Source organism: Bombus vancouverensis, chromosome 15 (assembly GCF_051014615.1).
Source record: "Bombus vancouverensis nearcticus chromosome 15, iyBomVanc1_principal, whole genome shotgun sequence".
NCBI lineage: Eukaryota > Metazoa > Arthropoda > Insecta > Hymenoptera > Apidae > Bombus > Bombus vancouverensis.
Window position 1 is genome coordinate 4,995,258 of NC_134925.1, and position 23,080 is coordinate 5,018,337.

The 23,080-nt window shown below is 41.0% G+C and overlaps 1 protein-coding gene across 2 annotated transcripts in view; it reads left to right on the forward strand.

Moving 5' to 3' along the window:
• The first annotated feature begins 16,417 nt into the window (after positions 1 to 16,417).
• The window catches only part of LOC117157233 (uncharacterized), a 56,736-nt gene continuing 50,073 nt past the window's right edge, over positions 16,418 to 23,080 (forward strand). The window contains exon 1 of one of the 2 annotated variants that reach the window (XM_033335119.2): positions 16,418 to 17,523. The gene's annotated coding sequence lies outside the window, so the exon portion shown is untranslated. The remainder of the gene's footprint in view (positions 17,524 to 23,080) is intronic. The other variant, XM_033335124.2, reaches the window with a different exon arrangement.

Consider the following 23,080-nt stretch of genomic DNA (forward strand, 5'->3'; position numbering starts at 1 on the left):
GTAAAACGTTTATCAATCAATGAAACTCTAACGAAACATGTACGGTTAAAGAAGATTAAGGATGAGAAAAAATTCCTTGGTACGAATACTTGTCGATGATCTTAATCAAGTTCGAACAGCAAAATTAATCGAGTGGTCGATATTTCATTCTTGTAAGATACGCATCTATCGTTGATGGTATTGTAACCGCGTGTGTGTCTCTTTTAAAAAATAGTAGAAATTAGAAAAATTCTATCGTTGATCTTAATCGAGGTTGCAGCAGCAAAATTAATTAAGTCACCTCGCAGTTGTTAACTTAGTAAGTGGTCGATGTTTCACTTCAGCGAGATACCTATCCACCGACATGATTGGAGCTGGAAACATCAATTAATTTTCTAAGGTACACGATTTTGGAGTAGGTTAGTAGAGGAGTATCGAGAGAGCTAACTGGTATATGGGACAGCACGGAAACGAGCTCTTCAACCTGACAACACGAGTATCACGACTAGGACTGACACGCGTTTGCCCTTTAATTTCATACGTCGATCGCCTATTATTAGCGAAATGCATTGTCCCGAAGCGCGCTTGGCTGCTTAATCGAGACGTTCGCCGCTAATGGAAGTGGAGAACGCCCACAAAATCAAATTCATCGGGAACACTCTGTTCAGAGTGTCAACGTAAACAGAAGAGACGTATAGCAACCGCGCGTACCTATGGCGCGAACGCCACGATGATAATTGATTGTTTGTCGAGGGAAACAGCAACGTCGTCACGCGATGCTTCCACTCGAACTGGAACGCGTTCACGATTAGGATAGCTATGAATACCACGTGAATGCTACGATGTGAATACGACGCATCATCGTCGAGAGCATGCAGCGCGTTCAACATGCTAATATAATCTTGTAGGAGGAAACTTGGCCTCGAGACCCTTTTGGCGCTATTGTGAACAGCGACGTCTGTATATTGAGATGCAACCAGACCAAGTTCGAATACTCTCACCAGAAAGATCGAGTGGGCTTTGTTCGAGAGGTGTGCCTTTTTAATAGACGAGATAATTGAATCGTGTAGAGTGTAGGCGATGTTAGGTGTACAATATATGTGTCTACAAATATTAAATCGGGCAAGGAGGAATTTGGTTGACCTACATTGTCCGATCGTATTCGAAAGCTTCTACTTTTTTTTTAAGATATTTTTTTCAATATCTTTTTTCCAGGGCTCCTTATATGTATTTGACCTTTTTCTGAGTTCGGTGTTTTTAAGCAGCGCATTCCACATCGTATCTTCTTTTTGGTACAAATAGCTTTTTACTATTTTTTGCAATTGAATTCTTTTTATGTTTTTATAGACGAATTTTTCCTCCCATCCTCTTATAATTCGCTTGTAAATCTTACTCTTATGATAAATGATGACTGAAAAATGGACCTTGTATTATACACGTTTTTACGTACATGTACGTTTGCTCTTTCTTTTTGGCACGAAGCAATTCACTAGACCCTACTATAGTCATTAGCAACGATCAAAGACGAAAAACTTCGGCTACGAAGAAAATTACAGTGAGCGAAGATTAACTTTAATTATCGAAGAACAACTAAAAGCCCAAGTGTATCCAAACTACACTTCACTCGTAAATTAATCATCTAACTAGAAATGGGTTTCGAGGAAATGATCGATCGATGTTCTTTCTTCCTTTTTGCGTATAAAACCATGAACGCAGTTAGAAACTCTAAACGACGAGAAAATATGAAAATATCACGATTTAACTTTTATGTAATTTTTCGCTTGACAATCCATCTGTGACTATGTAATCGTACAATAAATGTATACGATAGCCACCAAAATTTACCACGATCCACGAGTGTTGTATTTTTTTCCTAATACGCAACGTTCGCGGAATATACGAGGCGGTCTCGAGAAGCATGTGCGGCGTGGTAAGTCGCGCGGAACGCATTATTTTCCTTTGGCAGCCTTAAAATATGTTGCTACTTGCGAACGTAGAAACGTGAAGAGAAAGAGAGTAAGAGAGAGGAAGCTTAGTATTTTTTTCGAACCTTGCGTACCACGAAAGCCGCGCGGAAATGAGGACGCTCGTTGAAGCACGAAACCACGAACACTTCTCTGTCGAACACGCCTTGAAATTTGCTAAGATGATATCGAACCATCTCCAACAACCGCTTATTTTCCACCTCGTATCGAATTAATATAGTATTTTATTCGTTCGATGGCAAGAGTCGTGGCAGAGTTCGTTTTCACTTTTGAAGAAATATCCACGTTCAAACGTTTTTCCCATCGTTTTCCCGGTGAGAAAATTCTGCCACGTTTTGCCGAGATGTTTCGATTCATCATGATCCCGAAACAAACTTGCAATTACTTATCGCACAGCACGCGATTCCAGACGTATCGTTATTCCCAGTAATTGCTTTCTTAATGGAGACCGATTTCGAGGCCGTGCAAACTTTCTCGACCGGCAGCCGTAAAGTCAATTTGACGACAGTTAAGTAAATTTAGGTTTCTTGGACAACCTTGAGCCGACGATGTAATTCGTGTCAAGCGATTTGACCGTACGCTTCGTGGGATTCCCGTGAAATCTTCCGGTTCCCAGGAAAATCGCGAATAGTTGCACGAAATCCCGTTTAGTTTCCCTTAAAAGTCGAAAGTTCCTAGAATTTCTTTGCGTCTCGTTTTTTGCTTCACGTGGTTATCATCTCGCTAATCAGTCCATAAATTCACGAGGACAGTAGTAAAACATCGAAAATGGAATATTTCAACGAAATTACGCTTGTTTCCTTTAAAAAAATGGATACTCGTACAATTTCCCATTCTTTCATTCCGTTTTCCTTTCATTCGTTCATCCATCTCGATAATCGATCTACGAATTTACGAGTATAGTAACGAGTATAATACTCGTTTCTCTCAGAAATAAAAGATTCCTGCAGATCCTCAAATTTTCGTCTCATTTTCCTATCACGTTTATCGTTTCAATAATTAATTCCACGTGTCCGCTGAAAATGGTATTACCAATAGAGAATGTCAGATTGCATTCGTTATCTGTAAAAATAAAAACTTCCTACAATTACTGTACATTTTCGATTGCTTTCTGTCTCGTTCGTCCTTCGTTTCACATACGCGTTTATCATTTCAAGAATCAGTTATTGACGAATTTTACGCATACGGTAGTAAAACATCGAAAAGTCGTAAGCTAATTAACTGGAAGCGAGAGTATCGATGGAAAGGCGACGATAACGAGCAGCAGGGTGGCTGGACACAATGTCCACCGTACAGCCCGTACCGTTATTTTTTTATATTTATAACGTTGCCAGGTTCGAGGCCCTGTTACGCAACTTTCGTAACTGTATATCGTGGACCGTGTCACGGGATCAACCGGAGAAATATATCTGGCTTCGAGAGCGAGCTTTCGGCGAGAACTTACGAGCCTCCTGACTGCGTGGTGTGCACACAGCATACGGGAGTCATTCTTCTGGGACGATAAATCGTCCCTTCGATACGCGTGACCTCGTGAAATATGCGATGACGCGTTTTATCCTGCGACCCAGGGCTTTGCCTGTTTCAGCTATCTGAAATTCCGCCATTATACTCCTCGAACTTTGTAAGGTCTGTAACCGTTTGAAGATGTTGCGCTTTCTTCTGAAGCGTGCTTTGAACTTTGAAGTATTCGTCGATCAGAATTTCAAGCATATAGTTATGCTATATAACAATAATTATTAGGCTTATGTTTGTACGAATTCATGTTTTCATTAATACAATTTGAAGGATATTATGACGGAGAATTTGGATATTTTTGCATCTTAAAATTCCCGTATCTACATAAAAGATCCGCAATTAATCTATATGTATCGAATTGCATTTCAATGATGATAAAATGTTTCCAACGGGTGTTCGACGTAATTTCGAGTGAAAATAAAATTCATTAAGTTAGAGCGTATTTGGCTGGGTAATTTTGACCGAAAATAAGATCTCGTTGAGTCGCAAATGAGAAAGCTACGACGACGCGCACGTACAAGGGCGTCGCGACGGCCCTTGCACTCTGATTAGAGGCGTCTGTTCGCCTGCTCGAGAATTCGCTTTATCCGCTGATACTTTGCATAGAAATTGCCTCGACCCATTTCACGAAGCGACCAGAAGCTCGAGCGAAGATTCCCAGGGTACTCTCCAACCCTAATTCACTGTCCATGCAAATGCTGCCGTTATTGGCGGGCGTACTTTCCCAGTTGCAAAGTACTCCGACACAGATTGATTGAATTTTACTGGGAAAGCCTTCTTACAACGTTCGCATAAGACCATTTTTCTTTTATAGCCGTGGAAATCTCTAACGTCTTAACGCGTGAATTATGGAAGGAAAATTGTACGATAGCGATGGAAAAATTGTGGCTTGTAACAAATATAAATCTCTTAGAATCCAAATTGATCAACTTCATTTTTTGACCATTTCAATTCACAAGAAGCAAATCCGAATACTTAGGTACAGATCCTTTAATAAAATTCTAATTCCGTGAAAATATATAATCTGCAAATTTTTCTTCAAATCTACCACGAATCTTTTCAACAACCTAATATTTCGTAACATTTCGAGGAAACAAAAGAGGAATAAACATTTGACAAAGATCAATTTCATCGAGAGTTTCTCAATTGAACGCACACTTTCGACGATGCTTTTAACGAATTGCGAACACGTATACGCGAAAGATATCGCAATGCTCGAAAGCGTACCTCGATTATACCGTGTCCACCTGGTGCAATAACGAAAAACCGAGGACGGCGATTTATAGGCAGTAAATCATCCAGCAAAAACAATGTTTCGTCGTACGAGGTTCGTTCGTATCTTTTAACAATGCAGTGGGAGGCTCGGCTATTCGAGGCCATCGGTACCTCCACGTGACATCGAATAAATGGAAATTCCGACAAAGCGGAAAATACGCGCGGACGCGAGATCAAGTGCGCTTTAGATCGCGTTTCCATCGAAACGGCAATATCCTGCTCGATTAAATTTTATCGAGATGTTGGATTAAAAATCGTATACGTGAAAAGAGAGGCGGATAGGAGGAACATCAGCAATATTTTTCCACGATCGTGGCGGTAAAAGGGCAGCTCTAAGCCGCAACCCTCGATTATCGGGGGCTATCGAGGGTGAGGCGATCCGGGACCAGCCGTTTTGTCGAAGAATAAAACGTAACTTTTCCCAATTGGCCTCCAATCGCGACAAACTCCCCTCGCTATTTCACCGAGATGAAACCTCCTCTCTACGATGCGCTTTTGTGCTTTATACCTGCTACTGGGTTTAATCTTTTGGATCTCGAAGTATCGGAACGTAGAACGTCGAAACGTGGCGTATTAACAATTTTTCTCTGCAACCAATAACACTTTCGTAGGATAACGATTCTCCCGTGTTCTTCTGAAATTTAAGAAATTCTCTAACGATGTGAAGTAACGATTCGGTTTACGACAAACATGGACGAGGATGGAGGGCAGCGAAGTTTTTTGTTAGGACGAGTGGAATTGTTAAACGTCACGTCGAATACATAAACGGGGCGACGTTTAAGAAGAACGATCGGTAAAAGTACTGGAAGACGGAGGATGTTTTTTTGAAACGTAGTGTCTCTGTTCGCGTGCAACAATGCAATTTCGGGGATGACAGGGACAAGTGGCTCCGACAGAGAAAAAGATTGTGGCCCCGAGGTGAACGGTTAGCCATTCTCTCGCAAATCGTTCCCCCATTTACGTGTGAGAAACGAGGTTGGAAGCAAGTCAAACGCGAAGTCGAACGAACGACTCTCTCTCTACGATCGTTCTCGTCGCCTTGGATTTCTTTAGAAATTCGAAATGTAAAATTGCCGACAATCCTGAGCTTATTACCTGGAAACCGAATGGATCTTATTAAACGACTCTATACGTGACGAAATAATAATATTCTCAAACATCAGACAGCCACTATTCCAAGTTGCTGAAAGAAATTGTCGATCGGCACGTTTCTATCGCTTGAAACCGCACGATCGTCACGTTTCCATTGACTCAAGTCGATCCGAGTAGTAAAAATAATAATATTCTGCAATATCAAAATGTAACCACGAAGCGGCAGCAGGTGATTCGAAGAAGTTTTCATCGCGTTTACAGGATAGAAGGATACGATGTACGTTCTCCTTGTTCGCGAAATCTATAGTTGGCAACGTTCCTTCGACAGAATCACGGCGAAGCGAAAGATTTCTGTTCTCAGCGCGCATCCCCGAGACGAATGCCTCTGCATCTTGTCTGCGTGCAAACTTTCACCAGTGTGCATTGTCCCCATCGTTATGCCGACTCACACGCGCCGTTGCAAACTGATTGAGGCTTTCGTTTCGCCAGCGACAGTCCGTTCATTCAGAAACGTCGATCCTCGTGGATGATTTCTTTTGCTACTCGAGAAACGCTTCGATTACGCTTAATGCACACGCAACGAACGTGCGTTTTCTTCTTCTTGCGTACTTTTGCAACTTGCAATCGAGAAACTCTCTGCAAAAAGTACTTATACCGTATGTTTGTGTAATCGTGTATTTGTGCGATGGAATCGTGTTCGATCAGAAGGCCCATAAAAAGCGAAGTCGATCAGCAGCTTCTGAGAGATTCAGTTATGGTATTTGCCCAACAGCGAAACAGATAATAGAGATTAAAAATCCATTAGAAGGATAGAAGTTAGCGTTAGCACTTTTTCAATCTTCTCTTCAAGGTTTCGTCTAACATGCAGAACAAGGCCGCGTTTGTTTCAACGTTCTGCGAAACGAGCACGCGCATGTACACGCTTGTAGACTCAGGCAAAGCGTCAAGATAGTTGCCCGTGACAAACAATAGACTGGCTCGTTTCCACCCACGACTTCCACCTGCTTTTTTTTCCGTCTGCTTCCTCTTCCCATTCAGCGTTATTACGAAACCACGTGTCTCGCCAACCGGCACTTTCATCCTTCTCCTTTTTATTTGCCATCTTTTTATCAGGCCGACGATCTCGTGATTCCGAAAATTACCACGTATTACGTAACGTTACTCGCATGTTGGCGACAATAACCGGTACCGAGGACGCAATTTTAGAAAATGAAGGTAAACCTTCAAAACGACATTATTTCCGCTCTTATTTTCTCAACAAATGTAAAGTGGTAAAAACCAAGCACCGATAGAGACTCCGATATTCCCATTCTTATCACGTTCTATGCTTTAACGAATTTTTCAAAGCTTGTGTTCGCGAGAACGTCGAAATATCGCCGGTATTCGTTCGGCGTTCGTCGTAGTCGACAATACATCGTTGTAGTATACAAAGTAAAATCACCAGGGGGAAAGAATGTTGGAGCACGGCCAGATCGTACGAGACGTCGTATCTCAAACGAAGATCGAGACTCAAGCTCGCGAATGTATCGAAATACCATCGGCGACGCTAAGAACTTCGCCGACCGGCGAAATAAGATAAATCGAGGGATTCGAGTGCACCGAAGCTGGAAGAGACAGTGTACGGAACGAATGGTTAATTTTACAGCCGAATGTTGCACGAAGATTCTTACTGGGCCAATGCCGGTTTACAGAACGGAACGGACGATCTCTCGTTTCCCACTTTTTAATTAGCTTCACGATGATAAATCTCAGCGTGCTTCGTTTAATTGCGCCTCGTAATCCATGATACCTCGCGATGGTTTCAGCTGGATGAAAAATTCGACAGCGGTTAATCTCATCAATTACAGGTACGAATTTCATTGGTCAAGTTAAAACAGCGGCGTCGATAAACGCGTAGTCGGTTGACGAGACTTCCTGGACATTTTCGAAGGGATTAGATAACAAATAAGTAGCTGAAGATTCGCACTCTTTTCAAGATTTATTTCGGCAAGAGGAATTTCAATCGTCGATCGTTATAATTTATTTATTCGAGATTCACGTCGTAGGAAATAGCACGAAGACAAGAAAAAAGGGATTCCACTAAAACGAGAGTGTCAACGTACCACGAGGAATTATAAGCCGCAAGAACGATAACCAATATCGAGAGAGAAAAGAAAAGAATTGATGAAAAACCGTAATAAAAATAAGACAAAGAATATCTAAAAATTGTAAAGATATCCAAGACAGCTGAAGATACTAAAGTACAGATTATCGAAGTATGTAAACACAGCTCTGGGCGACGTAAAGATGAGATACAAAGCTGTCAATATGAAAATGACAAAATACACGGAAAGTATAGACGAGCGGTAGTATAGTATCGCGTCCCTGTTGCCATACGCTCGGCTCGACGGAACAAATTAATATCTCCCCTAGGAAATGTTTCTCCTTGTATTTATCATCATTCCGGTGTACCCCGTGGTGAACGGATGCGGCGAGAAGCGGGGTCAGAAAATGCCGCTAGAAAATGTGTATTGCGACCCAGTGACACGACGAAGATCCCGGCAACCGTTATCGCGTGTTGCCGCCGCTTTTTCTTCGCGTTTCTGCGACACGTTACAGGAATGCGTGAACGTTATCGATGGTGCATAGTGGTTCTTGATCCCTGGCTCCCTAACATATAGCCTCTCAGCATGCTAGCCTTTGGGAAATTCCCTCGAAAATACCTAGAATCATCGCTTATTTCTCGCAATTTCCATTTTTCTCGACCATATTTTATTCAACACGTCTTTATACGTTTCTGACCACCATGACGACCAACGGCGACACAACGCACGTCGTCAAATATCAGTTATTATACATAATGTATAATGACTACAAAAAGTATCGGCATATATTTCTGTTTTTTAACGAATTATCTTCTAATAATTAAGTTATTTTTAATTGTTTTCTAATAGGTAGTCGCTAATAACCCTGACGATAAATACGATTTCGAATAGTTCAGAAAAGGAGAAAGAAGAAACGCGTTTCGATTTCTTATAGATCTCGGAATCAGTTGAATAACGTAGCACGGATGGGCGAATATCGGAAAGAACATGGCTCATCGTCAGGTATGCGATTAACTGTGTTTTAACTGTACCAAAAAACTCGCGGCGAAGTTGATATTTATCGCTGATATCGAGTTAATTAAAATATATTGCCACGTCTGGCACTCGTCGTACCGCCGCGTGCGTTTGTTAAGTTTATTGGAAATTCTGAGGGCTAGAGGAGGAGTGGGGGCATCGAGCGGAGGCAATTAAAAGAGAATAAACGGAGCCTTTAATTCAATCATCAACCACCATCAACAATTTCGCATGATTACAAATAAAAGAAACGTTACAAAAGAATAAACAGGGCCCTTAACCCAGCTATCAACCACCATCGGACTTCTCACAATTAAAACTAAAACAAATATTACGAAAAAATAAACGGAGCCCTTTGTCCAAGCATCATAACCGCCATCAAACTTCTCACGATTAAAAATAAAGCAAATATTTCAAAAAGAATAAGTAAAGAAGCGAAAAAAAAAAACGTATCGAGTGGCTCGTCCTGCAGATCGATCGCCCGTTTGCTCCTCCATTTCCGTCGTTTCTCTGTCCTTGAAAAGCAATTAAACGCAAGTGCGTTCCCGTGAAGGGGCCACGACGAGAACGGGAATACTGTTGGAGACGTGGTCGATAATTAAGAAGAGAGAGTCGACCCTGCAACAGGCTCGACTATCTCCTCAAAGCGTTATGCCAGCTTCACGCTGAATCTTAAAGTATCTTCGGTTTAGTTAATAATTACAGTTTCGTTCGTCCTGCCAAATATTTTCGTTAAAACGTACAGAAGCAGAAATTCAGCAGTTATGTCGACGGTACGACCAAGAGTAATCTAAGTTTTAGATAGTTAAGATTGTATTAGTTAATGTATTAGTTAAGAATATGTCGACAGCATTATGGATACAATTTCCTAATGCACTTGCGAAGTGGCATCGCTGTTGAGAAATGTAAACTCGATCGTCTAAGACCCAAGAGGATTATAACGACGAAGCTAAAACGAAACGACCCGTCTGCCGCCAATGACACCGTTCTTCGGATTTTATTGTATAATTTACGGAAGTGTTACGACCAACATAGTAAATCCAAGAGAGATTCGTGTGTTCTCGACGATCTTTTTGGTTCTCTCTTCATTCTATGTAGCGTGTTTCGTGGCTCGTTGCGCGGCTTATTAAATTAAAATTCCTGACTTTACACGGTGTAAAACAGTCATTACACGAGTTGCCTTCACTCTGCTACAAATATATTCAATTCATTATCGAGATGAGCCTTTGAATCTTAGTAATTAATGAAATCTTGCTACTAGAATTCGTCTACGCCGCTTAATTTTACTAAGGAACGTGAAAAATATCGTAGATTTCGAGTGGTCTTGATTGGATGACTAGAGATTGTAATATTCCATCGGACCAACCCTCTACGAAGAGAGTACTCTCGAACCAAATTTCCCGGCAAAGGCGAACGAGTCTGAAAGACAGAATAAAGGATAAAAGGTAAGAAGTGGACACGGACTAAGAGGACATCTCGATCGATATCGAACTCAATTACGCGCAATGAACGGAGTGGCGTAAATAAATTCAATTCAACGACGAGCCGTTGTCTCTGTGGTCGGCCGTGGTCCAAGTGACCCACTTCCGTCGAGGAGGAAGAGGACGAAGACTCGGTTCAACCGCAGGGTAAACGAAAACGCGACAAAGAGGAACGTGCTCGTCGCGAAGGGAAAGGGAAGAATGTACAGAGTCAGAGATCGGAATCGTGCGTGACAGGTTCCGTAAAGGGGGACCTTTTAACTGCGTCTCGTCCAATAAACCTGCGGGTTTCGCCCGTGGAAATTCCTCTTTAGACCGTCGTAAACCTGCCATCGCCGTCCGTGTCAATTAGGGGCGCACACACGCCACGAAAATTCGGCACGAATCGGCGCAGCGAATCGAATTTATGCCTCGTGCCAGTTTCATTCTCGCCTGTGTTCCTCCTTGTCGTGCCTCAAACGATCAAGGCCGTGGCTCGTCGAAACGAGCAATATTCAAAGTTGCGGCTTTATCTAGCTCAACTCTAGTTTCCAAGTTTCCCAGTGAACGGATATTGATTCCATTAAATCCCATACTGTCGGTAAATTCTGCTACATGTACTTACATAGTTAACGTAGTTGATGCCGGATAGCGATGAAATGTTCACTTGAATCGGTAATATTCTACCGGATATGGAGATATAAAATGATTTTCGGGGATTATCTAAACAGCGTAATCTAAATTGCGATGTACGGCTTTAACATGGAGATGATTATTACACTTTAGATAGACGTTCGTGCATATTCGTATTTTTATATAAGCATATAACTAAAGAAGAAGATATCACATATAAATTGTATTGGGATATATTTTTTATTTTGCATATTTAATTCGAAAACTATAAACAACACCACAAAAGTGACATGTTAAAATTCGTTTCCGTATAACAGTATGTGGAAACGTTTTCTGAAACTATATTTCTCAAGCATAAATTGCTAAAGCACTCAGTCAGTCTGCGACTCTAACCTAAAACTCTCAGCGTAGGTGGTCGTGAATCTCGTATCATCGCCGAAGGAGCCCACACGCGCAATTAGCAAACCCTTACACGAGATCCAAAGAGGGCCGTCCTAATTAAAATTTCACTTAGCACGCATCGTTACAAGGCAACAAGAACTTGCTACATTTTTCTCGATGGAATACCTCGGGGCCACCCCGTGGTAAGCAAACCCATCGAACTCGAACACGCGTGTCGTCGTCGATGCAACAACCAAGTGTATCCTTCTCCATTATTCTTTCTTCCGTTTTCTTTTTTATTTTCTACGCGGCTACTCTTATAACGAGGCGCAATTAACGAGACCAAGCCGAGCCAGCAATTTCGAGCATTCGTGTAACGTCGATGACCGAAATGGGAAGGAGGAGGACGGTTTCTAAGTCATCTCATCCGGTGGCGTGGCGAATTCCGGTTCGGCTAATCGGCTGCGTGCATCCCCGGGCCACCACGCATTCCAAATGAGTCTGGTCCCCCGCAGAGGGTCCCCCATGTATTTTAAATGTATGCAAAGCCAAGATTGCCTCCGCGATTTATGCCGTAACGTTAAAGCCGGATTTCGCGTGATACAATTACCGCTGCGTTCATATCGAAGATCGCGAAGGATACTGCAACAAAGATACCGAACGAAAATTAAAATTGTAAGCAGATTGGTCTTAGACGTGCACTGTTACACCTCAGCTCGAAGATCTTGGGACAGCTATTATGTTTTATGAATTAGCCGATTTGCGAAGCAGTGCCACGTAAGTTTCCTTTTGATCCTCGAGGAAGACTTCTCTAATCCGATAAACATAGCTGAACTCGATAACGTCACGAAGAGAGATATCGACGAAGGGAAAAAGAACGTCGAACGGGTCACAGTGAAAAAAGAAAGCGATTGTTAAGCAACGAGGAGAAATTCCTTTTTCAACGTAGTCCTGTCGGACCTCCGCTGTCCGAGTGGAAACAATGGAATCAACAGCGGCCGCGATATACGCGACGCAAGTGTACCGTGAAAAGAAAATGCATCTCAACCGCGTGTCTCGATCTCCTCGAGCTTTGCAACGTATCTTGGTGTCTTCCCATTAGCCAAAGAAATGGTACCATATCGATAACGTAATTGAGAAATTTATTTCTCTTCTATATGATATATTAGCCAACCTGTACGATAAGATGTTCTACTTGTATTACACGATAGAAGTACTCATTACCCTAGAATATTTATTCACATTTCGTAGTGTAAGCTTACATAGGTCAGGCGGTTCGCGTCACATCAACAGAAACGAGGGAATTGTCACGTCGAACAGTCTAGAACTGTAAACTGAACGAGTTTGAGGGATATCGATGTCTAAGTCACGTCAGGTTTCTATTACGGTCAGATAATAATAGGAGATTACAAGTGAAACTTGCTGGAAAGGTTAGGAGTCGAGACAGTTGAAACGACAATGCGGAACAGAGAGCATAGCACGGAAAAGGGGTTAATTAATCGTGTCAATTACCCATTTACCACCTGAAGGAAAAAGAGTCTCGGTTTCATCAGGCGTTTACCTGACATTTCCACTCTGAATCGCCGGATTTTTATACGCGGCCAGGACTCGCGAGCCTCCTATAAACGTTTCCTTCTATCTCTCTATTTTTCTCTCTCTTCGGTATCTAGCTCATCGCAATATATCTTGGCTCACGCGTTCGCAATTAGTGGACGCATTTAATACAAAGCAGCGGCTTAATTAACGCGGCAATTTTCACCAGGTCGTCGAGTTATCAGCGTGCAGAAACGTCGCGGTATTTTTCCGTGATTAGATCGGACCCGGCATGTGGACGCTATGAGAAATCCATGAAATCTTCGCGTTGTTAATCATCGCGACGAAAAACCGAAACGATAACGAACCCAGCTGTTCGCTGACGAATAGTTCGTTATACAGGCTGTTCCAATCATCACGGTACAATCGGTAAATTGCTAATTATTCGTGAAAAAATAGATGGAAAATATAAAATAAAAGTTTTTTATACGGCGCGGCGCTTCGTATCTAGAAAATTCAATTCGAACATTTGTTTGGTATATTCGCTTCTGTCCAGTGCAAAATTAACCAAGTTCGAATATATCCACTTGACAAATTTTCAAACTCGATCGTCTTAAAAATGTCATTTGTCCCTATATTTTCGATTTACTCTTTTACGTACAGTCACTCCCTTGCCGATTGTGTTATGATCACTAAGACACCGTGTATTAGGAGCTATTCGCGAAAATACAATTTTGCCTTGTTAACCTCGTGACAATAGTAATTATTTTCTAGTAAATACGATGAAACGATAGCTTTAAATATGCCCAGCGTGAAACGTGTTAATTCCTCCGGGCTAATTGGAAGAGTGGCTCTGTTTGTCGGCAATTATCTACACGTCGTCGACTGCGCACGGCGTTAATCCTCATGGGATATCGAAACTAAAAAGTTTCTCCTGTGCCAGATAATCAACGAGGAACCTTCTGTAACAATATGGTGAACGCGTATGCAGAATTGGCCATTATTTCCGCGTACGCACCAGTTACGAGCCGAGAAAGGAAATGCATTTCGCGTCGGAGAGCGTCCGGCTGCACTCGATACACACGATGCATTATCTCCCAACGAATGTCCTTAACGCCACATCTGTTTCTCCATTTATCGTGAAAGCGATTCTTTCTTCATTGTTTCTATGACTGTCAACGATTTACCTGTCTTACTTTTCTTCTCACCGTTCTCTCTACCGTTCTATCAGAAATCCAGATGCCCGATCGTCTTATTAGAGTCACTCGAAACTTGCAATATTTTTCATTTTTTTAGGATTGACAGGTGGAATTGTTTTTTTAGATTGAAAAGCAGCGACACAGTGTCTTATTTCCACGTAAGGTGTTTCTATTCTACCAAAGATCTTTCACCAGGTACATCTAAGTATATATATCTAGCTGATAACGATCGAAATTCTGTAGGAGTGGTTTCAGAATGCAAATATAAACGATACGAAGTTGTTGAGAAAGGAAACTCGAGCGTTTGTGCTTTCATAATAATATTCATAAATAAGTGGCGATATTCCGGCCATGACGTTGCGATGTAATTAAGTTGCTCGAGTTGAACGAGCAATTTCGGGGAAAGTAAATATTCAAATGCTATTATCTCGAAGCTACAAGCGAACCGTAGATGCTCCTACAATTCCGTATTCACGGAATAAGCAAATAGAAGGTACTCGTCTACACTGTCGTTCAAAAATACAGTACAACTCCATTTATCTAAACTGCATTTGTTGGAACGAAATTTCAGTTGATTTTACCTGATTTAATAGAATCTTTGCCAATCGAAATTACTAATTTGAACATGAGCTTCCATCGTGCGAAAGAAAAATAGATAGTAAGCAAAAATTGATGAACCCTATTATATATGGACTACCATTTAATTTTCAATACGTAAATACAATTTATTTAAACCCTTTTCTTCTTTCTTCTTGTAGGGAAAAACAATTGATGCAACGATATAGAATTCGAAATAGAATGAAAGAAACGAATTAGTTAGTCAATTGGAGGAACAATTAAACGGGGACGTGGTTGCGCAGCAAATTTTTCTTGCCGGTTCGCAGAAGACGGTACTCGTTAGGCCAGTGAATTAGAGCGAAAACTTCAAAAACTGGTGAGAGTGGCGTCGAGAGGCGTAGACCGCGTTTCGGTTGTGTCTAAAGCCGTGGCGATATTTCAATTCGAAAACTTCCCGTAGAAATCAGCCGATGCGGGAATATTAATGATCCTTGGCTGCGGAGAGGCGAGGTTTCGTTTTCCTATCCTTTCCATCTTCTTCTCTTGGCTTGCTATCATCGTGCTCGCACGCTTCATGTTCCTTTTACCTCACTCGATTTCACAATAAGAACGACTACACCAGTAATGTCATGAATTACAACAGTTATGTCGAACGATCTTACTATAATAATAGTCTACCTAATGGGACTAGGTTTTAGGCTAATAATCATATTATATTAATAAACCTGGATATTCAGTGGAACTATATGCAACGCTTACTGTATACTTAAGATCAGCCATCCTGTGTATTAATTTTTGTTAAATATATATTTGCGATATCCTGCAATTCCTATATTTATGCTGTTTACTAATTTTTATAAAACGTACTTGAAATAAACATCTTGTAATTTCTATAATCTTCAAATTGCTTTCAAATTTGATCCATACAATCTTGACAGCCGTGTGTCATTACAGTGCTAATGAAATTTCCAAATATTTTACATAACATATACAACAATGTGAACATAATTTATTACGGCAAATGTTCAAATACTTTCGTGAGTCACTATAGATACCATCGAATTCCATTCTCATTTAACCAATCTTATACAATCTCACAGGCAAGGTAATATCCTAGGGACGTGAGTATCGAGACGATCCTTCTAACGATGGCTCGCAGCGATGTCCACAGAGGGAGGAGACACAGGACTAGACGTTCGGACGAGACAGGTAGCGCGAGAGGAGGCCGTCGGCCTCGACTGTTCTCCAAGAGGTCGACCCACTTCGCCCAAAGGCGAGAGGGACCGTACTGGTAGGCAGTTACGTACATATACGTATACCTTACATACGTAAATATATCTACGATCTTCTCTTTGCGTCGTATAACGGCCTCCCTGCCTCACCCTTTCTCCGCCTCTCTCTTCCTCCATTCTTTGTCCCTGTTCTCCCCGTTCGATATGTCCAAAAGGTATTTCGAACAACCGTGTACTTCGATAAACTAACCTTTCGTCCTCCCTTATCGTTACGTTCGGTCGAATCGTCGAAACAGGTCGCACGAATAACTCCAATCACGCATTGTTTTCCTAGTCGAAGAAATTAACCGCGACGGATTTTCCTTTCGATCGTTCAAGCTTGTGCCGCTATCGGCTGTTTACGTTTCGTTTCGTCTGTCCTCGATGCGACATCGGTGTCGATGCGATTGTTAAACCTCGGGTCGGCGTCGCTCGTAGTGTTGGTTCGCGCGCCGCGCCGTGTTGATCGCACGTGTCACTCGTGCCTGTAACGATTTTCATAATTTATTCCGATTCACCATATCTTGATAGACCATTTTAAACCATTGTCTAACTACGACAATCGCTCTCAACCTTGTTCCAGACATGTCGTAACCACACATGCGAACATTGTTCTAACGGAGACAATAGAGTTTCGAGAATTTGATTTAGTAACGTTGGTTCGTTAAATCAGACACCAAGGCAAGATTGGACACATTTTTAGAAATTTGATTTATTAAAGTTATTTTTACGAAGAAGACACGAAGACAATGGAGTTCGAAATATTTGATTCGATAATAGCCTCTTATTAAAAGACACGAGCGAGATTGGAAATCAAAGCCGGTATTCCTGGCGGGAGACGGCACGTGGTTTCTGCAGGCACGCGGCTCCCTACTCTCTACCACGAGTTCCTCGTCCACGCTGGACGCAATCAGCCGATCCTCAAAGCCCGACCGGTAGTCGAACCGCGTGCACGTGGAGCCCGACGTGGCCTCTGCCTCCGTGGATCGCGATCAACCGACCGATCAACGGAGTCTGATATCGATCGAGCTCCCATTCAACCTGAGGATCTAGCCGTGAAACGTGACTGCGATCGTGGATGATCGACCGTTCGGAGTTACACGAAGGGAACGATCGATCGTGATCGATCCGATACTAATTGAACGTCGTTTAGGAACAGTAGTCGAAACGTGTCTCAATTTCTCTTTCTCTTTTTTTTTCTCTCTCTCTCTCTATCTCTCTGTCTTTCTTCTTCTCTTCTTCGAGATCGTAGACGGTGAATCGATTTCCGTGGAAAAGTCAACAGGTGAATCATCCAAGAGGCGTCCAGTCATCCAGTCAGACTGGATTCGACTGGATTTCACCTTTCGACCAGAAGAACAGACACACGGGGTGGTTCCTCGGAGTTCAGTGGCACATGTGATCGTGATCAAAGAAGATCCAGTGTCTGGGTTCTCGCGGGGACCAGAGGTTTTTGTCGAGGATCCTGGATCCAGAGGAATGGATGAAGAATGAAGAAAGGGTGAATGCTCCGCTTCGCAGAACGTGAGAGCTGCTTCAAATCGGTGAGTTCGGCTTTTTTTTTATTTTTTTAGACGACCATTCCGTAACATTGTCTTCTATTTGATCTTAACTGGACTTTACCACGAGTAAGATTATTCCTTGTATTTGATTTTGAAGTTAGACACGTGTATATTATCCCTTTGAAAATTCTTGTAATATTTATAGAGATGTTAAAAATACTAGGTGTCTTAGTAATCGTATCTTTGTTTCCACAAAACTCCGTTAACTTACCAAGTATTCTTGAAAGAGTAACATCTTTAGGCTTATTTTCATTTTTCATCGTGTCGCATGAAAATTCTTCTGTTCGATTACAAAGCGACGTTAAAATTGACAAATATTTATTTACACACTGTTTTCCTCCTTTGATCTTCATACACGGTGAACTTCATTTTTTAAAGTTTTGAAATTACATATCTTGTACAAATTACACGTAAATGATATTACTTAGAGAATGACCTAATATTTTGTAATTTTCTGCGTCATGTTCCGACACTCGACATAACGTTTCAGCTTGTTCTCAGAATTTTCTTTTCTATGTTGATATTTAATATACACGAAAGTTTTTCACAAGAAACTTGCGGTGACTAACAGACACGGAACGCGATTGTAATCCAGGTTGGAGATTCTTCGTTTTTACGAAGCTCGTTGGAACATCTGTCGATCACTGTTTCTTATGTAGATACTTTCTTGCGTGGGCAAAAACATTCCGCGAGGAACGCATAATAACACGGAGACATCGCGGAATGTCGCGAACTAGGTTACCGATCTTTTACTAGGAAAATTTTCCTCGAACCGACAGCTGCTCCGGCTAGCTTTCGTGCTCATTGACTTCGTGAATCTGAAAAAAATTCTGGTTGGCGAGTTTATCGAATTCCCGCCGGAATAATACTGTTTCTTCCATACAGCATCTCTCTGTACATTTCAATCCTCTTCGACTGCGGATAGAAATCGTGAGAAAAAATAATAAACGCGAACCACGAAGCTCGTAAATTTTTTTTTCACGAAATACATTAACGATCGCGCAATTAGAACGTTTATTAGCAGCGTTCTTAGAGGATACTTCTAAAAGCAGACGTACGACCTACTTGGCTGCCGAATCCGACCACTCTTGTTGAGAAACGAAGAAATATCGTGCGTCAGGTTCGTGAATTCCCAGCAATTTTCTGCGACGTGTTTAACACGAACCCAAGTAGGGTGGCTGTTATAACACGAATTACCACTTTATCGTTGGTATTCCTCTCAGGCAGGTTAAAACGAAAGTGACTTAATTCCTGTGAATCAGTCACGCCTTCCGAATAACAAAAATGAAGGTCCGACGAGCCTCATGAAGCCCTCGCTAATGGAAATCGGACAGATCGTGCATAATTAGCTTGCCTGTTCTTCGAACACAGATGTTTTCATTGAGTTAGTAACTCTGATAGAGTCTTCGACTTTGATTTCTATATTAAGGATTCGAATTAGGATTCTAGTTGGAAAATTTTTTTCTTTTTTTTTTGAAATTTTTGATTTATTTAAAATGTGTTACTTGGACTTGTTAAGTTTGATGTTAGCTTCAATGCTTTTTTGGTTTTCCGGATTAACTTCTTTTCGAGTGATCTTAGATCTAGTGACCCCGTCACTAAATTATGCAACTATTCGAGTAGTATCTCCGAACAAATCTATCTGTTCTCTGGATCTTATTATATTTTCAGACGACGCAACAATGCAATGAAAATTGCAATTATTTCATTTCTGACGTGTTATCATAATTTAACTTCCTTTGACCGTCTTCTTTTTTATATATTTATATCTTTTTTTTTTTTTGTTTTCTTTGTTGTACAGCCATTATTCATTGTTGTAGCTCCTCTTCTTCTTTGTACCATCGAGCTAGAGCCCGTGATTTAGTAGATAAGTAAATAAATAAATGGATATTCTAGTGTTTAGATAATTGTGATCTATCGAATATAAATCGACTACCATAATGTGATTAACGTCAGTTTTGTTTTTCAAACCACTTATCCATCTCCATAAATTTTCTAAAAACCACTCCGTCAATATACAGCATAAATCAAGATGGAAAACAAAAATAGAGTCCGTGATTCATTCAGATCGATCGGTTTTATTATATAAATCGTCAGCTGGCTACGTGGTAGTATTCTCGTTGTACATTGTTGGACAAACCGGTTCGCGAACAGATCGGAAACGCAAATAAATATATCACGATAAAATCGAGCCGCGTAATCGACGCGGACTAGTCGCTCGCGAACGAATGTATCACCGGAAGTAATCAGGAGTCTATAAAGCGACGTCCTCGGAAGACATACGGTACCAATAAATTACTTCGATGGTGATTCGTGTGACAATAAAATTTCATATGACTCTGAATGACGTAGACATGGTTCATCGTTATATGTACCTTGATCCATAGATGAAATTCAGTAGCTCTTTAAGCGGGTTAAAAAAGATAATTCAATGTTTCAAAAAATAATGATTTATTAATTCATAGACTTCTTACGGCTATTTTCTATGAAACATTTTTTATCGGTACTTTTTCAATGTTCATGATCGTAGCATATATTTATCCTCAAACTCAAATGAAAAGATAGCTTTAATGTGAAATTGATTGATGATACATATATTAAATCTTAAAATTGATTTTCTATAAAAGATGTGAAATGTGACATCTATGAATATTCATTAGATATATCATTCGAGTTTCATTTATGAATCACGAATGACGCCGATGAACATAATTTTCTGTTCCTTGGATTCACCGTACAAATATTTTTTATTATATTAGTTGTTAAATTTCAATGCTGTTGCAACGTTCATCATTCTAAATGGCGAAGGAACGAGGATGGAGAAGGTCGGAACGGAAAAACGCCGTGGTACAGGGCAATAAATCGCGCGAGATCGTGTAACCCGCCGCCTTCTAACGCGTACAATGAATATCTATTGTGCCTTTTACTTTCTCCCAGCCGGCGTCGGAACATCGTGCTCTCGTGTCTCGTGGAACAGAAACCATGTGTACATGTGTGGACACCTGTTTCTATCGTTTCATTCGATTCAATTCGAAAGAGTTGACGACGTGACACCGCGTCGTTAGAAAATCGAACAAACGGTTGTCAAGGGAAAACATAGTCGGTATATTTGAGTTTAAAGTCGAGTTAGAAATCGTTTGGCTGTAAAGATGCATTCGACTCGATTCGACACGAAAGCATGCGTATCGAAATTGGCCAACGTCGTTAGAAAGCAATTCGTTGAAAGAGCTGTCGAAGAGAGAAGCGAAATTGAGAGAACTCGCGAATATTGTCCTTACGATGACGGGATCGTAGGATTATTTTCGTAAAACTTATCAGAATCTCCTCTTTCTTGCAAGCTAGTCTGATCTTGCGTAGTTTACCCTATCATTATTGATATATGTATCATAGCGTATCTAATTCGTTGACGTAAAATCTTTGACGTGTCTTGAACCAACCTAGACGAGAGAAGAACTCGTCTAGACTAGTTTTTTTAAGTCGTTTCAAATAGCCGAGACCATATAATAAGGTATCTCCATCGCGAAACAAAGAAACACGCGTCAAAAACAAGCAATCCATTATCTGGAAACGAGTCGTTGCCCTACTCTATTCTCGTAATTCGTGATTCAACTGGATCTTCCTTGAATAAATAACACTTCCATTTCAGACATCTTCTCCGTCTTCTGCCTAGCTGTATTTCTCGAATTTTCATATCTCAATCTCACTTTTATTTCAAAGGACTGAGACGACTTTGAATATTTTAAATTTTACGCGTAAGATTCGAACGAAAAATCAATTAGGTTTTTTCTCAAACGTAAAGAATTGTCTGGCAATGGAAGAATAGATCGAGATATCTGACGAAAGAACGCTTCGTTGGAAACCAAGAATATGTGCAAATACTTTTTCTAGCCACTGTAAGAATCGAATTAATAAGAAATAGCCACGATGTGTCAGACCGTTTTGGCAGCACGCATTACGTGTGCCAATGAGTTGATAAAATATACTTTAACGAATATTCAAGTGGAATCCAAAAATATCTCACCGAGAAAGTGTCGGTGTTACCGTGATTAACTGTAAAAGCCATCATCTGGCTGACCAGATGGCTCGAAGACGGTAGGACGATGCGTTTGAACAGTAGCGTAGAGCTAATCAGTGAAAGTGCCACACGACCAAGTGGCCGCGCTCCTTCTGAAAATCGAATCGACCCACTTCGAGCTGCACTTACGATTCTCCTTCTTGCGTCTCGTTCGATGGAACGAACCTCGGTCATTGTCGTAATCGCTGTAGACGTTTAATCAGTAGCTGGAACAGAGTCGAATGACGATTTTACGCGCGTGCGATGTTTATTTTCGTCCGTTTCTTGCCTGGTCTGTGTTTCTTTAAGTGGGTTAGACAGTCTTTCATCTCGTTCCAGTCGCCTACTTGTCGTTTCATTGCTTACGATGACTTTGCTCCTCGAAAGCACGGAGTGCAATCGTTGCATCCCGAATGAGAACGATTCTATCTATGGAGATTTATATCGATTCGTCACGAGTTTCTTCGCTAACAGAGATACCCTATTTTCTGATTGTCTAACGACTATGTCCCACGGGTTATCTGGTCGACCGAGTTTTCACAGCGAGCTTCCACTTTCACTTCGAATAAAATTCAGTAGAATCACCGTTAAACGAATTAGGTACGAGAACGAGGATACGGTTTTTGTAGCCACAGGTTAAAGGACAAGCAGGTATATCTGGAGAACGCGTGCCAGTCTAGAACTGTAAAGTCATGTGGCGTTATGAGGTTTCCAAGCTATGTAGATATCGATCGATCCCCTTCGCTACGTTTCACCGAGAAATCCTTTTGTTCCACTCAAGGCAGATGGAGAACAGAACTTCGAAAGCATAGCGACGACGAAGTGAAAATGAAACGGTTATCCGCGTTTCTCTCGTTACCGGTGTTACATTTCGTGAAACGTATTGTTGGAAGTTTAGTTAATTTAGTAGCGTCGTACACTTATAAATTGCTTGTACATATTACGATATCGTAAGTAATTTAACCAGAATCAGACGGAGAGGAAAACGAGAATTATTTTTTTATTCTTTTACAAACTGAAATATTCGCATATAAGCGACGAAATGTTTAAAATGAAATAGACAATCGTTAAATAAATCAATAAATCAAACAGGACTTATTTCTTTATTTTTCTCTTTCTATAAATTGAAATCATAGTATATAGTGAAAAAACTGTTATTTCATTCTCCATCTAATTTGTTATAGAATTTTGTCCATAATTAGGCCAAGTAGAATTACTATAGGTCAAACATCTTTACTATATGCCGATCCAAAGACAATAACTTGGAGAAAGAGTTTCGTGAATCCATACGATATACTATGAATTCAAGGTATGATATCGATCTGGCTCGTGATACTATCCTGGCAGGATTTCACCTAGTCACTGAGAAATCCTTTTGTTCTACGCGATAGAGAAAGACCGGTGATATCGTTCCGTTTGGTATCGTTTGGTACGGTATCGATGGAAGCGAAAACGAACGGACGATCCATCCAGGTGTCCCGATTA